Source organism: Rhinolophus hipposideros (genome assembly GCF_964194185.1).
Source record: "Rhinolophus hipposideros genome assembly, chromosome: 24".
NCBI classification, from domain to species: domain Eukaryota; kingdom Metazoa; phylum Chordata; class Mammalia; order Chiroptera; family Rhinolophidae; genus Rhinolophus; species Rhinolophus hipposideros.
The window spans coordinates 19782198-19800744 of record NC_138070.1 but is presented as its reverse complement, the minus strand read 5'-3'; the positions used below and the strand labels follow the sequence as shown (position 1 = coordinate 19800744).

Sequence of the window (18547 nt, the reverse complement as noted above, 5' to 3'; positions counted from 1 at the left end):
GAAAATAGGAGGCATAGCTGCATGTGTTAACTCCAGGAGGATGCCATCAGCAACTCCACCATGTGGGACTTTTCCTAGGACAAATAATCCAAGTTCTCTAAAAATTAAATGGCATGGGTGGGGCATGGAGCTATACACTGCGACTTGAGACATACCAACTGGCAGTGTGAGGGTCTCCCAGGAACCAGATTCAAACCAACCAACTATAAAAAGTCATTTGTGAGATGACTGACAAAAATTAGATTTAGCCTGGATGTTAGTTGATACTAATAAATTATTGTTAACTTTGCTGAGTATGATAATGGTATTGTGCAATGTTTTTGAAAAATTCTCATCTGCTAGAAATACACACTTAAGTATTAGTGAAGGAATAAGATGTTAGGAATTTGTTTTAAAACACTCCAGGGGGAAAAGTGAAAGTGGAGAGAAAAGATGAAATAACAGGAAAGTTGATGGAGCTGATGGTTGTTGGAGCTGGAGGACAAATGGGGATTCACTGTATTCCTTTATTTTTGTGTGTGCTTGTAAAATTCCATAATAAAAGGTATTATTTCTAAAAGTCACGTTGCAAAAGAGTAGGTATATGAATGAATAAAAACAAAGTATATAAATGAATGTACACACATACATACGCAAAGAAAATGTCTGGAAGGCACACACTGAGCTATCAACAGTTCTTTCTGGGATTATAAGGGCTGGGGAACTTTGAATTTTATATTCTTACTCCGTTTTGGTATTTAATGACAAGCAGGTACTTTTATAATAACATTTTTAGAAAGGGAAATTGTAAAATGTATGTATAATATTACATTTATTACAATAATGAGTATAAATATTATTGAATGTCTTTAAAAATGTGGAAGAACATACCAAACTGTTATCTCTGTATTGGTGGGAGCTTAGAGGTAGTGACATACTTTCTAAGTCCTCCCCATTCATAAAACTGACATTATTACATGCATTAATTTTGAAATCAGACAGAACAGTGACAGTACATGTTTTAAAAATTTCTCCAATCCTGGGCCGGCCGGGTGGCGCAGGCGGTTAGAGCTCTGTGCTCCTAACTCCGAAGGCTGCCGGTTCGATTCCCACATGGGCCAGTGGGCTCTCAACCAAAAAAAATTTCTCCAATCCTGAAAAACTCTGAGTTCAAGTTTTGGCTCCACCACAAAGTAGGCATGTGGCTTAGGGTAAATACCTTGATGGCTTCAATTGGTTTTCTCACCTGAAAAGTCAGGTTCTCATGCCTTCTACAAGGCTGCTACTGCGGCCTTATGAGGTACTGTGTTTCCCTGAAAATAAGACCTAGCCGGACAATCAGTTCAAATGCATCTTTTGGAGCAAAAATTAATATAAGACCTGGTCTTATTTTACTATAAGACATGGTCAATATAATATGATATGATGTAATATAATATAATATAATATCATATAATATCATATAATATAATATAATACCGGGTCTTATGTTAACTTTTGCTCCACAAGACGCACTAGAGCTGACTGTCCAGCTAGGGCTTATTGTCGGGGAGACACGGTAACACAGTGACTGAAGCGCACACCACGGTGGGTGGCGGCTGCTGCTGGGGAGAGGCACATATATGCCACTTGTCCTGGTCGGCTGTCTCTCCACTCCCTGGACCCAACAAGGCTCTGCATGGTGCATACTCCTATTCACAGGCATAAGAGGACAGTCAGGTTATGGCCACAGCCTCGTGGGCCCAGCAGGACTGGGACAGTGGCTCGGAGGAGAGAGGACCCTGGTCGGCTCAGGAACTGGAAAGAGGAAAGCAGGCCCTGACCATGCCTGAGAAGCCATCCTACTAAAATTTTTTCCTGGTCCCTGTAGAGCCTAAGGATTTGGTAGGCAGCAGGTGGGAGTGGCCAGGGGACAGTAACGAGTCAGCTCCCAGTTTACAGGGAGCAGCAGCCTTGCAGCAAGCCAGGCGTTGGGACAGACCTGCCTGCATGTCCCAGCTGCAGGCAGATCACAGCACTCTCATTCTAATTCTTAGCAGACTAACCACGTGGTCCCCACTTGGGTTCTAGAGCCTCATCCTGGTAGGCACGCAAACATTTGCTGAGTGGGTGCAGGCACGCATGACTGAGTCTTGGTCAACTCCCAGGCCAGCTGTTCACAAACCTCTCTCTGCAATACATCCCGGGCCCCAGAGCTACACACCCATCCCTGGAGCCTCCTCTCCTCCCCTCCTCCCTACCTTCAAGCACAGGAACCTTTCCACACCAGAAATGAGCAGCCTTCCCTGGGGACTTTCTACTGAGCACTTGTAGAACAATGAAATGTGGCCACAGCCTCATGGGCCCAGCAGGACTGGGACAGTGGCTCGGAAGACAGAGGACCCTGGTGGGCTCAGGAAATGGACAGAGGGAAGCAGGCCCTGAGCAAGCATGAGAAGCCATCCTACTAAAATTTCTTCCTGGTCCCTGTAGAACCTGAAGATTTGGACCTGACCAAATAGCAACCGTATGGCTGGTTCTGTGCCAGTCCTTCCCCTGACTATTCTTCACTCCTGATTTGAATCTACTCTGTACTTTTCAAAACATTCACATCTATTACCACTTTTGACGCCACTTTACAGAGGAGGACATCAGGCCAGGAAGGTTAGAGGATTTGCCCAAGGCCAGGCCCTCTGCAGTGCCAAATCCAGACTTCCCAACACAACACCAGCACTCTTTTCACTCTTACAGGTTACCCCTTTAACAGGCAGCTTTACAAAATTAAACACCTGGTCTTTGTTTTCCTTCAAATTCATTGTGCAATGCTGTAACTTTTGTGTTCTCTGAAGTGAGTGCAAAGCAAACTCACCACTCATCCATTTATGTATTCAAACAACAGAGCTCCAGTACCAACTCTATTCAAGGCCAAGGGGAGGGGCTGGTCACAGAGAACAGCAAGGCCAAGCTGAAGCTCTGGAGTCTAGAACGGGAGCTAAGGAAGACATATGGATTCTTAGCAAGGGACTCCATCAAACTTGCCTGTTTTTTCTAAACAAGGAGCCTTCCCCGGTATCTGGTTCCTAGACTCTCTCAGGGATTTAAATAGAATCTAGACCTGGACAGGGTCCAATAACTGGTATCTTTAAATAAGTGTCTCCCACCTTCCATTGGAAACCCAGCTCTCAAACAGGGGAGAACACTACCAAAAGCACAAAGCAATACAACACAGCACAGAGCTTGGTAGGCAGTAACCCCAGGGCCTGTACTTCAGAATACACAACCCCCAGCTGCAGTCCACAGGGCCTACGGAGAGGTCAGACAAACTTGGGAGGTGAGGAACAAGTCGACTGACTCTCAGATCAGCCATCACCTGGTCCATCCAGGAAAGAGCTTACCATTTATGAAACAAGTTTCCACCTAGTTTCAAAAAACATTCCTAAATTTGAGATGTCCAGGGTGGCACATGTGGTTCTGGGACTAAGGCAGATGCTTAATGATGAATGCAATGCTTAACGACCCCTTCGGAGTACAGAGCCTGGAAGCTAAAGTGAACTGACCCAACACCCTTCCTCCTATTACGTTGCCAGAGCTGGCCTGTCCCACCTCACAGGAACTGGGCAAGGGAAAGAACGCGAGAGTTCCATATCCCTACAGGAACCACCGGGGAACTTGACCTCATGAAGAAATCTTTAGGTTCTAGAGATCTGCAGGTATTCATAATCTGCCTTCTCTTCTCCTTTAACTCTAAGAATTCCTGGACCGGGGTGTACAGAGGCATCAAAAAATGTTAATCCTAGTTGTGAAGATTACAAATTTGGGTGATAAATAACCGGCAGGATCCGAGACGGGACCCAGCAGAGGTCTTGTTCCGTTGGGCACATGCTTATTCATACACGCCAAAAACCGGCGTGTGCCTGCACCTGTCTGTGCTGCTCATTCAGCTGCTACTGGGCCACACGTAGATGGGACATGCATTCCAAGAATGTCTACATCACACTCACAGAAGGTTGCGGTGGGGAGAAATCTGAGTAAGTCGATTGGAACTTGGAACACACAGAAATGAGGCTCTGCATGTGTAGCCTCTGTGGAGTTCAGGTCCCTAGACTAGCTCACAGAGGCCTGGCCCTCAACTACAGGACCAAGGGCAGGAATGGCCTTCCAGGCCCAGCAGGACAGAGCAGGTTGAGAAGACGGGCCTCTTTTCCTGGGGGCTACACTGGTCCTTTTCTCTGGTACTCTCTAACCTCCCTATCTGTTCAACCAACCCCTTTCCTACGTTCAAGGATTAAAGATCGTATTGGCCAGGGATTCAGGATACAGAGCACAGGATTCAGGTCTAAAGGGGACACAGACAAGTAAATGAGCAAAACAGCCCAGTGTGCTAGCTGCTGACAGAGGCGCGTGGAGTGTGTGCGGGTCGAGCATGCGGGGGAGGACACAGACGCGGCACACGGGACAAGTGGACAATTCAGTGTGTCAAGTTCAGTGTGGCTGGAGCCCAGGGCACACATGGGGGCAGCAGGGCAGAAAGGGCTGCGACTGAGACAGGGAGAAAGGCCTAGTACCCTTCATGTTCGTGAGGGAATTCCAGGGTCAGCTGTGCCTACTTATTCACATTTTCTTCCACCATTTCTGAAAGGGTTTTTTGCTTGTTTTAAGTTGCAGTGCTTTCTCTTAAAGCTTAACAGATTTCATAAGAAAGGGGCAAAGAGGATTTGGATTGCCCTGGCACAGCTTTTAAGAGTCATCCAAGAGGCTGCCTTTTGTCATTCCTATATCATTGTCTTCAAAATGTTCCTTAACTTTCTACTTAGGACTTTTGTCCTTAAAAACTAGCATGGCACAGAAGAATTGGATGGTTTTGGTTTCTAATCTCAGCTCTGCTCCTTGCTGACTCTGTGACTTCAGACATTCTTTTCTCTCTGAGCCCTTGCTTTACTCACAGGACAGCTGTAAGGATTAGAGAGAGAGAACAGTAAGGGATTGGCACAGTACCTGGCACACAGTGAAGTGCTCAAGAACTGTTAATACCCCGTCCCCTGTAAGGTCTCTTCTTTACATGCCCCACAGAGCTATGACATCAGCTGGGATTTGGTGAATGTGCTGAATGAATGAGTCACGACTTCCCTTTCTGAATGAGCATCGTTCCTTGAAGGCATAGTAGGTGAGCCATCAGAACCATGTATGAGGAAATCCGGAATGGGACACATTTAGCTTGAGCCAGGCAAATCAGATTTCCCCCCCAAGTGTTAAAATCCAGAAGCACCTGTTTTTTTTTTATCTCTGTCAATAACATCAACACTCTCAGCCCTCCACATGAATTATTTCATTTAATCTTTACAGCCCGCCTTTGAGGTAAACCTACAATACCATTGTTCGCCAAACCTGGCTCAGAGTGGTTAGGTCACTGGCCCCTGGTCCCAGAGCCAGTCAGAGGCAAAGCTTCCCAACTCCCAAGCCAATGTGCTTAACAAACAGGACCTCAGTGACCTGCTCATGTGTCTGTCTCCTCAATCTCAGACCCACCTTCCAGGTGCCTTACTCAACAGGGCCAGGCACCTCAAGAGTATCTCATAAATGTAGGTGGGTTGATGGATCTGATGCCCAGGAGTACTTACAACTGTACAACTCAATGTGAATCAATTTAGCCAACTGAAGTGGTGGAAAATCAGTATCTGAAAAGAACAAGATATTCTTCAGTGATGTTTTTCAGAACTGGAAATGTTACATAACTGTTTTAGAATAATTTTTTAAAAAGTAAGTATTGCCTCAAACTCTTAAGCAAATGAAAGGAAAAAAAAAAAAGAGATCAGGGATCTGCAACCAGAAAAAGGTTGCGTTTTCCCAAATTGGTACCCACCTCTATTAGATGATGCTACTCACACAGAGGATAAATTATTCACTAAAGTCACTTACACTAGTTAGACACCTACTAGAGCCACATGCGCAATGCCTAACAAAGTAAATGTTCGATAAATGTACGTGAATGATGGGGATTTGCCAATTATAATTCAAACCAACATAACTGGGTAAAACACTGTATTAAAGAAAAGATCTTCAGACTGGACAGATCCCAGCTAAGAGCTGTGGATTTCTAGTATAATACAGCGCAAGGAACAATCAGAGCACCTAGCGTGACACTCAGTTCGGCCACTCGCTAAGGCAGGATCTTCACCTGCAGATGGGTAATTGTTAATTGTGTCTGCCCTTCCTCTGTTATCAGAAAAGTTTTCAAAATGAGTTTCGTTTTTGTATTCACAGTCAGTTAAATCCTTATTTATTCAGATTCAATAAAATCTCATTACAGATTTTATCTGAGGTTGAGCTAAAGACCTCTAAAATACTCTGGAAGGTACAGTATAAAAAGAAAAGGAATAAGGTTGACAAGATTTAACTAATGAAGGAGAAAACGTTTCAGAGTTTAATAACATCCAGCATTACTTGACAAAACAATGACCTCACTTCTCCTTCCAACAGGAGGTCCAGAGGAGGACCATCAGGATGTATAAGATGGACCAACCAAGGGCAAAAATAATGAAACCAAAAAGACACCATTTTAAATAATTTTTAATATTGACTTTAACAAATCAAAATCAGGCTGGTGTCCCAGGCCACCTGACGTTAGTGCAGTCTGGAAAACATTTAAAGAATGCCAAGAACTAGGCTCAATAAGGAAAATAAATCAGACGAGGCTCTGGTTCCTGCCCTCAAGGAGCCCATGGTCTAACTGGAATTTAACTGCTATTTTTAAAAAAGTACCTCACACTGAAAAATGGCTTTGCAGAGATGATATTGTTAAGAAAAAACAAGTTTCCTGGGCTTTTGCCCACAATCTACTCCCATGTTCACAGAGCTATCCATCTTTAAAAAAGACGCCACATGCCTACACCACAAGGTGCTTCTGACGAATAACTGTGAGTGTGGATATTAAACAGTCAGGTGCTATAGAGACTACCACAGGGGTCAACATAGGGACTGGTCCCAGGGCAGAATGGCGCCTAGTCCATTTCACAGAGGCAGGCCTGGCCTGCTGCTTCGGATCTCTGCATGTGCTTAGGCCACCTGGGGTATAAGGGCACCCCCACTCAGTGGTGCTTTGCCCCCACTAATAAATGAAATAAAGAGACAGATCCATGTCATCCCCAGCTGATGTGAAGAATAGAGAAATTGGGTCCACGTGAGCCATGCAGCAATTTAGGGCCACCTCTGAGAACCTTAAGTCAGAAGCCACTTCCCGACTTTATAAACTACATTTCTGGCAATGGTTTCTTGGATAAGACATGATAAGGCACAGGCAACAAGTGAAAAAATAGACAAAACAGACTTCATGAAAATTATAAATTTTGCGCATCAAAAGACACTATAAAAAGGCAACTCACAGAATAGAAGAAAATATTTACAAATCATGTAGCTGAGGGTTCAATATCCAGAATATATAGATAGATAACTCCTACAATTCAACAACAACAAACCCAAATAATCTGATTCAAAGATGGGCAAAGGAGTTAAACATTTCTCCAAAGATATACAAATGGCCAAAAACAACATGAAAAGATGCTGCTCAACATCACTAATTAGCAAAACGCCAATCAAAACTGAAATACCACCCACACCCATTATGATGGCTACTGATAGGCTTCCCGGACCCAATTCTAATGTGGAGGCAGGTCCCTCCACACCAACAAACAATTTCTGGACACTACCAGGGTGTCCAAGAATTCAACTCAATTCTGACACTACACGGAGACAGCATCAGATGCCATTTAGTGAAGGGTTCAGTCCTACAAGACTGCTCCCCCCTCGCGCCACCCCCCCACACTTCAGACGCCTGCCACAAGCCCAGGATTTAACCTGCACTTATGACCAACAAACTAAATCACAAGTTCTAATGACCCCCTCCTTGGGATCAATGAATTTGCTAGACCAACTCACAGAACTCAAGAAAACCGTTTACTCACTAGATTACTATCTATTACAAAGTATATTAAAGTATACAAATCAACAGCCAGATGAAGAGATACGTAGGGCAAGGTCCCAAACAAAGGAATTTCTGTCCTCGTGGAGCTTGGGGCCTGGTTTGAGATCCCCACACAATGGCACACAGAGTTCTGGTTCCAAAATGTGGAAGCTCTCTAAAAAAGGACCAACAAGCTGTCTTCCTGGGTTTTCATGGAAGCTTCATTAATCATGATTGACCAAGTCACTGGCCATTGGCAACTGAACTCAATCTTCATCCCCTTCTTCTCCCCAGGTTGAGGGTGGGACTGAAAGTTCCAACCCTGTAATCACATGGTTGGCTCCACTGGCAATCAGCTCCCATCCTGAGGTGCTTTCCTAGTCACATCATTAGCATAACAAAAGACACCCCATCCCATATTAGGAAATCCCAAGAGTTTTCTAAGCTGTGAGCCAGGAACTGTGGATGAAGACCAAATATCTTATAAATCACAATATCGCAGCTACTATTAAGAGAAAAAATAACAACAACCACCCCAGAAAAATAACAAGTGTTGGTGAGGAGGTGGAGAAATTGGAAACCTTACGCATTTTTGGCAGAAACGTAAAATGGTGCAGCTGCTGTGGAAAACAGTATGGCGATTCCTCAAAAAATCAAAAATAGAATCACCATATGATCTAGCAATTCCACTTCTGGGTATATACCCAAAAGAATTGAAAGTGGAGTCTCGAGGAGATATTTGCACACCCCTTTCATATCTGCATTATTCACAATATCTAAAATGTGGAAGCAACCCAGTGTCCATCAACAAATGAATGGATACGTAAAATGTGGTATCTACATACAATAGAGTAAAATTCGGCCTTAAAAGGAAAGAAAATTCTACAGAATGTGGTAGCATTCTGACATGCTACAACATAAATGAACCTTGAGGACATTATGCTAAGTGAAATAAGCCACTCACAAAAAGACAAATACAATAGGATTCCACTTACGTGAAGTACTCAGAGTAGTCAAGAGGAGACAGAAAATAGAATTGTGATTGCCAGGGGTTGAGGGGGAGAAAGTAATGGCGGGTTGTTATTTTATGGGTATAGAGTTTCAGTTTTGCAAAAAGAGTTCTGGAGATGGATGGTGGTAATGGCTGCACAACAATACGAATGTACTTAGTAACACTGAATTGTGTACATTTAAAAATGGCTAAGATAGGAAATTTTATGTTATGTGTACTTTACCATAATAAGAAAAATTGGGGGGAAAATCCCTACACTTCCACAAAAGGTCATCTATTATACAATTTCCTTACAGGAAATATTTACAATAGACAAACTCAGAGACAGAAAGTGGATTAGAGGTTACCAGGAGCTAGGGTAAGGGGAGAATAGGGAGTTATTTCCTAAAGGGTACACAGTTTCTCTTTGGGGTGATGAAAAATCTTAGAAACAGAATAGTGGCAATGGTTCACAACATTGTGAATGTACTTAGTGCCACTGAATTGAAACTTAAAAATGGTAAATGGTAAATTCTGTTAGGTATACTTTACCACAAGTTTTTTTTAATCTGTGCTATTAAAAAAGAAAAATTAGATTTCCATCAAGAACATGCTGAGTGCTTATTATGTACTTATATCTACATAATAAGATTTAAGGAATAAGTGAATGGTTAAGTAAATGTATTAGATGATTTACAAAAGAGGCTGGCAAAAACATGGAAACATTAACATCAAAATGTTAACAGAAAAAAGCAAGCTCTAGATCTATGTATAGTGAATGATTTCAACCATTAAAAATGTACCCAGTGGGGGAGAAACAAGAAGGAAATAAAGCAACTATAATAAAGGCTTTCTTTAGCAATTGGAGGTAGAGGTGACGGATGGGAAGAAACAGGAGCTTTTCTGCATTTCCCAAAATGTTTAAAACGAACATAACTTGCTTTCACAGTTAAAATTACTATTCTTTGGGGCCAGCCCGGTGGCTCAGGCGGTTAGAACTCCATGCTCCTAACTCCGAAGGCTGCCGGTTTGGTTCCCACATGGGCCAGTGGGCTCTCAACCACAAGGTTGTCAGTTCAATTCCTTGAGTCCTGCAAGGGATGGTGGACTCTGCCCCCTGCAACTAAGACTGAACAGGGCACCTTGAGCTGAGCTGCCACTGAGCTCCCGGATGGCTCAGTTGGTTGGAGCGCGTCCTCTCAACCACAAGGTTGCCGGTTTGACTCCCACAAGGGATGGTGGGCTGCGCCCCCTGCAACTAGCAACGGCCACTGGACCTGGAGCTGAGCTGTGCCCTCCACAACTAAGATTGAAAGGACAACAACTTGACTTGGAAAAAAGGCCTGGAAGTACACACTGTTCCCCAATAAAGTCCTGTTCCCCTTCTCCAATAAAAAAATCTTTAAAAAAAATTACGATTCTTTTTTTTTTTTTAAGTATATGCTCAAGATGGTCTGGTTATAGCTAAATGCTGAGGTCGAGACAGGCATAGGTACACTCACTGGTAGCTCTGCCAACCACAAGCACTGCCCAAGGCGATCGCAGGTTCTGAATGTTCCGAATGTTCCAAACCACCTCTGACTCTTCTACTCCCTGCTCTGACCAAGCACCAGAGTAGCTCCCAAACAGCAGGATCCTATATTGGTCTTACCACATCTTGAATGATGCTGTAGAACCTTTTTCACTTGACCACGGCCACCCCAGCTCTGTACGGTCAGCAGTGGTTGGGGTTGAGCCAAGCTCTGCACGGTCAGCAGTTTCAAAGGGACAACTTACTCTGCTTTAGCATGTTCAAACCCAATTCCATTCAGATCAGGGGATCTGCAAACTCTTTAAACAGCTACATGCAAAAATGTGCATGATGACAAATAATTCAATTACAAAATGGGCAAAGGTTTTGAATAGACATTTCTCCAAAGAAGATATATAGATGGCCAATATGCATATGAAAAGATGTTCAACATCATCAGTCATTAGGAAAATGCAAATAAAAACTACGAGATACTGCTTCACATCCACTAAGGTGAATGTAATAATAATTTTTTAAAAGGGCAATAACTGCTGAATAGGATGTGGAAAAAATGGAACCCTTATATATTTCTATGTGTAAATTGGTGTTACTGCTGTCAAAAACAGTTTGGAAGGTCCTCAAAAAGGTAAACATAGAGTTGCCATATGACCCAGCAATTCTACTCCTAGGTATATACATCCAAGAGAACTGAAAATATGTTCAAACAAAAACTTTGTATGGGATCAGAGCAGCACTATTCAGAATCTCCAAACAGCCATCAAATGATGAATGGATAAACAAATGGTCTATCCATACTAATGGAATATTATTTAGCCCTAAAAAGGAATGAAGCACTGATATACGAGTATGCTAAAACATGGATGAACCTTGAAAACACGTTTAATGAAAAAAGCCAGACACAAAAAGCCATACACTGTATGATTCTAGATTAGTGGATAGGAAGAGAGGAGCATAGGAAGTGGCTGCTAATGTGCACAGGGTTTCTTTTTGAGGTGATGAAAGTGTTCTGGAATTAAGACAGTGGTGATACTTGCACAACCTTGTGAACATACTAAAAACCACTGAATCGTACGCTTTAAAATAGTGAATTTCATGATATGTAAATTCCATCTAAAAAAATTTGAGACATTCTACAAAATAATTGCCCAGTCCTCTTCAAAAGTTTACAGTCATGGGGGCCGGCCGGGTGGCTCAGGCGGTTAGAGCTCCATGCTCCTAACTCCGAAAGCTGCCGGTTCGATTCCCACATGGGCCAGTGGGCTCTCAACCACAAGGTTGCCAGTTCAATTCCTTGAGTCCTGCAAAGGATGGTGGGCTCTGCTGCCTGCAACTAAAATTGAACTCGGCACCTTGAGTTGAGCTGCCGCTGAGCTCCCTGATGGCTCAGTTGGTTGGAGCACGTCCTCTCAACCACAAGGTTGCCCGTTCGACTCCTGCAAGGGATGGTGGGCTGCATCCCCCGCAACTAGCAATGGCAACTGGACCTGGAGCTGAGCTGTGCCCTCAATAACTAAGATTGAAAGGACAATAACTTGACTGGAGAAAGTCCTGGAAGTACACACTGTTCCCCAATAAAGTCCTGTTCCCCTTCCCCAATAAAATCTTTAAAAAAAAAAAAAGTTCACAGTCATGAAAAATAAAAAAGACCAAGGAACAATCTCAGGTTGAAGGCGACTAAGGGGGCCAGCCCAGTGGCTCAGGCAGTTAGAGCTCCATGCTCCTAACTCCGAAGGCTGCCGGTTGGATTCCCACATGGGCCAGTGGGCTCTCAACCACAAGGTTGCCAGGTCAATTCCTCGAGTCCCGCAAGGGATGGTGGGCTGTGCCCCCTGCAACTAGTAAAGGCAACTGGACCTGGAGCTGAGCTGCGCCCTCCACAACTAAAACTGAAAGGACAACAACTTGAAGCTGAACGGCACCCTCCACAATTAAAATTGAAGGGACAACAACTTGACTTGGAGAAAAGTCCTGGAAGTACACACTTGTTCCCCAATAAAGTCCTGTTCCCCTTCCCCAATAAAATCTTTAAAAAAAAAAAAAGAAAAAGAAAGTGACTAAGGAAACTTGACAACTAAATGCAATATGGGAAACTGGTCTGGATCCTGGAACAGAAAAGGGACATTAGTGGAAAAAGTGGCAAAACGTGAATATAGTCTAGTTAGTATAGCATTAATGTTAAATTTCTTGTTTAGGTAATTTTAATATGGTTGTGTAAAATGTCAACATTAGGGAAAGTTGGGTGAACAGTATACAGGAAGTCTGTATATTCATTTTGCTAGTCTAAAATTATTTTAAAATAACAAGTTTAAAAACATATGTGATGCAGGTCAGAGGCTGACAAATTTTTCTGTAAAGCACCATATAGTAAAAACTTTAGACACGTGGACTATACATGATCTTTGGGGCAATGGCTCAACTCTGCTGCCAAAGACAACATGTAAATTAACGAGTATGGATCTTACTTTCCGACCCTGGAATTTGTATTCCAATAAAACCTTATTTATGGAATTATAGGAATTGGATTTTCCTATAATTTCCATATATCACAAAATATTATTCTTCTCTTGATGTATTCCCCACCATTAAAAACTGTAAAAAACAGTTCCAGCTCACAGGCCACGCAAAAACAGTAAGTGAGGCCAGATTTGGACCACAGGCCAAATTTTGTGGACTCCTGCTCTAGGTCAGAATTTGCCAATGTGTGCTTCAGTTAAAAAAAAAAAAAAAGTGCTTCACATCAATTAAGTTTGGCAACACCAGATTAAACAAGGTTAGGCACATTTCTTTATTGCAGATGTCTCAGAGACTTTAATGTGATACTATACACTGAGAAGTTCCAAAAAGGGATAATGGCATATAGCTTTTACAAACTTATTATTACCATAAAACACTTTTTTTTGGAGGCGTCTCTTCAGATTAGCGCCTGAAGAATGCACTATGTAAATACCTGTACAGGTACTTTCTTAAAAAGAAATTTTCAGATTGAGACGTTTTAAAAACACCATCAAATTAAAATCATTTTACCTAGCACCTGGATGATACCTGAATAAGAATTTCGCAATTTATTTTTTTTAAATCGTAGGAAACACAAACAAGGCAGGAATATAAACACTGACAGAAAGTCTTGGCTGAAACCCAACCTTTTGGGGGGTAGGAAGCATGTCAGCAGAACTGGGTCATAATATGGAATCTTTGCTCCATAGGGCAACGTAAGCATCCTAACAGGTTTTGAAGTAGCAATCTGCTTGGAGTTTTATAAATCACAAAATAGGAGTTTCGATGTTTGATTAGAAAACTAAAGATATAGGATATATAGAAGCTTTGCCTGAAGATAACCCATAAATGGGATCAACTGACATGTCAACTCCATAAAAGGACTGGTTTTAAATGCTGGATGGAATGTTAGACCATAGATTGAAGAAATCCCCTTGGTAGACACAACATCTATACAACACACTGCTGGAGAGAGGATTAAAGGGAGACTTATGTCCCAGGGAAGAAAACCTGGCCTAAACAACCTCAAGGGACCCTCTGACTGTGATCCAATTCTGTGATCCAAAGAGTTCACTGGCTTCTCCTGATCAAATACAAAGTCTTCCTTCAGAGGCATTTCCAAGTTGTTCTAAGAAAATAAGCTATAAACGGATGGTATGAGGACCCTACTTGGTTATTCATTCAGCAATGATTTTAAGGCATCTTTATCAGATGGGCCATTCCAAAGTCCTTGAAAAGAATGGTTCACAAGACAGTCAGGAAGAGATTACAAAAGATACATTACATTCAGACCCACCGCCTTACTTCTAGAAGATGTAGGCTGAGAGAATGGAGGTGCCAAGAAAAAAGGGCAGAAAAAAAGTCAGCTCCAGAAAGAGTCAAAATAATTCGAATCAGAAGCTTTCAAATTGGAAAGGACGGCCATCTAATACCTGTATACCTCATTTAGCAGGAAGCTCACTACCCTTGGAGGCAACCCATTCCACTGCTGGTCACCTCTGACCAGCATTAAGTTCTATTAAATCAAAATCTTGTCTTCCCGTAGAATCCATCTATTAGTCCTAGTTCTGCCTTTTTCAACCCCAAAGATGAAGTGGAAGCCTTCTTCACCGTAACAATTTTTTTTCAGTTTTTAAAGACAGTTCCCTTCCATTGCTCTCTTTCCTGGGATAAACGCCCAGTTCTTTCAAAGATCCTGAACAGGCTCCAGCTGCCTCAAAGCAAAGAATGGATATCTCGTACTTACAGCAGGAAAACACTTTAAGATCAGTGGGCTTCAGACATCAGCGAGCTTCAAACATCAGCCTGTACAGGACACCCGAGCCATACGTTCAAAACGCAGTTTCCCAAGTTCCGACCCAGACTCCAAATCAGAGCTCTTATTTGAGTCCCCCATGGGAAAGTATGCACCCATATGGCATTCCAAAGCCGAAGGTGTGAGACGGTGTTTTGAGAAGCACTGCCCTGTTTTACAGATGAGGAAACTGAGGCGCAGCAGAAGAAGGATTTGGCCCAGAACGCACAACTGGCTGTTGGCGGCGAAGTCTCTAACCCGGGTCTCTTAGGCCCAAAGCCCAACTCTGTTCACCACGCTTACCGGCCTCGGCTTGTCCACTCGGGGCAAACTTATTAAAAACACATCCACATGAGAGAAATGGCCTCGAGCGGGGGACAGAAAGAGAGTTATAGGGAGTCCCTGCCTGGAAAGGAGAGCTCGTAAGGAGCCTTTTCCCTTCTCGGGGCCTCAGTTTCCCCAAACTGTAATCACTGGACGGAAGACCACATGCCGGCCCGACCTCTCCTCTGGGGCGGAGCCAGGCTTGTTGTCTCTGCGCCCCTGGATCAGGAGTCGCAGCCCGTGGCCGGGTGAAGGCGGGACCCGGTCCCCCGCCCGTGTCCCTCAACCTCGACTGCCCCTAGCTGCTCCCCCCACCAGCCCCTCAGGTACCTGCCGCTGCTCAGCTAACGCCGCCGCGGCTGCCCCAGCTTCCCCGTCAGTCGGCTGCTCCGCGGGTCTGTCCGTCCAGTCAGTGGATCGGCCTGGACCTCGGATCACTCCTACGCGAACTCCAGTCACCTGACACAGAGTCGCCCCTCTCCGAGACTTCCGGCCGCAACCGGAAAAGGTTGGTCCGCTGAGCTGTTTTCCGGCCCACGCCCGAGACTCTAAGGTTCCGCCTGCGGATAGGAAACGGAGGAACTTAGGAGCTGTTTGGCAACTTTTCAAAGATCCTTGGTCAGGACAGGGAAAGTACCAGACAAGCTTGGAACATCTTGTTGCACCAGAATGTAAAGATGATGGGCATCCGAATAATGGGAATATATGAAAGGACAGAGGAGCTTCCTTAAAGGATATCCCACTGGTCAAATTGGAACATTTTTGAGCATCAAAATACATAATGATAGTAACAGAGTATAACTAACTGAATGAAATGCTAACCCATGAGTCTTTACTAATATAAATAACGTGGATAAATAAATAAGGGAGAAGGCAAAATTCTTCCTTTTAATAGAAGCCAACTAACAAACATGATGGAGTTAGAAAATCAATGAGTGGTAAAACTAGAGGAACAGGATGTTTACACAGTAAAATTGTCTCCCATAAATTGCTTATTGATGACAAAGGGAAAATAGTATTTTTACAAAGGTATAACCTCACAGAACAAGAGAATCAAAGTAATCAAAGTTAATGTCACCAGTTACAGGTCAAGTAGAGATCATGTGCCTCCCAATAAGATGCACTGAGAAGGACGCATCTCTTCTGTGATATTTATATCCAAAATGCATAATCCAAATCTCATGAGCAAGCATGAAATACACTGAAATCGAGGGACATTACAAAATAAGTGTCAATATCACGAAAGACATTTAAAGACTGAGGAACTCTTCCCGTTTAAATGCAATTAAAGAGACATAACAAAATACGGTGTATGATTCTAAATTGGATCTTGGACTGGGGGGGAGGGAAGGTAGAATAGGTATAATGGACAATATTGGGACAAGTGATGAAATTTGAATATCGATTGTGGATTAGCATATTGTATCAATGTTAAATTTTTTAAAATTGATCATTGTATTGTGGTTAAGAGGAAATATTTCTCTTGTTCTTAGGAAATATTCAGGGGAGTACTTAGGGGTAAAAGGGCACAATGTCTCCAACTTAATTTCAAATGATTCAGAAATATATATATATATATATATATATTATACGAATGATTAAGCAAATTAGGAAAAATGTAAACAAGTGGTAAGTCTAGGTTAAGGGTATATGGGAGTTCCTTACATAATTTTTGCAACTTTTCTTTAAGTTTGAAAAGATATAAAAATTAATATTTACCCTCTAAATAGGGAAAGTGCCTGGGTCCTAGCCTGTTTACTTATTTATCTATTAAATATTCATTTATGTGCTAGGTACTGGTTATGTGATAAGAGACAAGCTCTTTGCTTTCATGCCTAGTGGGAAAAATGTTAAACATGCAATCACAGAACTAATGGATTACTTATCTTGAAAATAATAATAGTTAACATTTACTGAGCTTAACTAGCACACTCTACACAATGGTTCGTTTTCATTTAATCCTCATAGCAGCCCTATGAATGGTTTTGGTGGTTGTCTCCATTTCACAAATGGGTAAAAGAAAACTTTTAAAAGGTTACGCAATTTTGTCAAAAAGTTTTCAAATCACATATCATTTAATTAAAAGGTGGTGGAGCTGCAATTTGCACCCAGGAAGTTGTTCTCTAGAGTTCTTGACACCCATCTTCATTGTTTCATTAATTCAACAAACATTAAGTGTCTACAGTGATCCCAGGGACTGTATTTGGGCTTGGGTCTAAGTAGGGGGTGAAGGCAATAGATGAAATAAACTTATAGATGAAATTCCTCATCTCCCAACCCTCTTCTCAGTCAGGTTCCTGTGGACAGGGAGTAACACAAGATACGTTTCCAGTCACAACTGGATTTGAGTCCAGCTTCTCATAAAAAGAAAAAGAGCCTCTGATATCCCGGAGCTGGCCTGGCATTCACAGGTCGGCCTTGGTGTTCAGTTGAACATAAAAATGTCACAGAACATCAACATCAGATAAGGCCACTCTGTGACTGTGATAGATCAAGACAATAACAAGACCTCTCCATAATCATATCTGAACGAGATAAAACATGAGCATTATCCAAACCACAAAAATGACCAAACATTTCCCTATCCTGGCTCATATAGAGATTGCTGCTTCTTTACCAATTACAGCTTTAGTCTCAGTCTAGTTTTCCTGTCTTCTCAATAGGATTTATCAAGATACCCAAATCATAGACAGTATCCAATCCAGATCAAAACCCTGCTGCTTCCTTAACCCTCCCCCAAATTAAATTCTAAATGTCATTTCTAACACTCTGTTACTGAGACGCCTCATCATTCCTTGTGGTTCATATCTCCCACCCCTCGCTGTAACAAGTAATAAACCCAACTTGTTCAACCACAAGTGTGTTCCTGTAGGTCTTTCAGTGGCGGGCATCTGTCGCGTCCAGCGCAACACAGGCAGTGAGCGAACAAGAAGGTGTGGCGAAGGGTTAAGAAAGAAAAAGAAATCAAGAAAGTTATGAAACCCAGGCCCAATGGTCTCACAGCATCAAAGGACTGAGAGCCCCGAATCGGGCCATATTGTGGCTTTTATTGATGTACACATAAGGAAGTAGCATTGCTTTTTCCACGGTCTGTGAGTCTCATACATCATATTAGAAAACTGATTCAAACCAATCACCCTTGCCTGTAAACAGCCAGAATCGAAAGTCCCATGATGTCTTAACAATTACGGTATGTGCCTCCCCAGGGACAAAACCTTTATGCTGAAACTTATTGATAAGAATAGAAGGAGAACTGATGTTATCACATTACTGACTCCCTTTCCAAGCAGGTTGTGGGAAGGAATATGGCCACATAGGCAGAGGCTCTCCTTAGCTGGGGGAAGGTGGGGGGCTGTGCCCACCTCTATCGACCCCGTGAGTTCTTCTGGTGGTCCCCACGCAGCTGCACCTGGCTTGGGTTGTTCCCCCCATGGGGAATCTTACCCATCATTGGCTGACCAGCCATCTTTTGGGGCCAAACAGAGACATAAGGTGTAA

At 42.8% G+C, this 18547-nt stretch overlaps 1 protein-coding gene across 2 annotated transcripts in view; it reads right to left on the bottom strand.

The window, feature by feature from the left end:
• RNF185 (ring finger protein 185) overlaps nucleotides 1–15550 on the bottom strand; it is a 31192-nt gene extending 15642 nt beyond the window's left edge. Inside the window, exon 1 of one of the 2 annotated variants that reach the window (XM_081037754.1) lies at nucleotides 15380–15550. The gene's annotated coding sequence lies outside the window, so the exon portion shown is untranslated. The remainder of the gene's footprint in view (nucleotides 1–15379) is intronic. The other variant, XM_081037753.1, reaches the window with a different exon arrangement.
• Between the last annotated feature and the right edge of the window lie 2997 nt (nucleotides 15551–18547).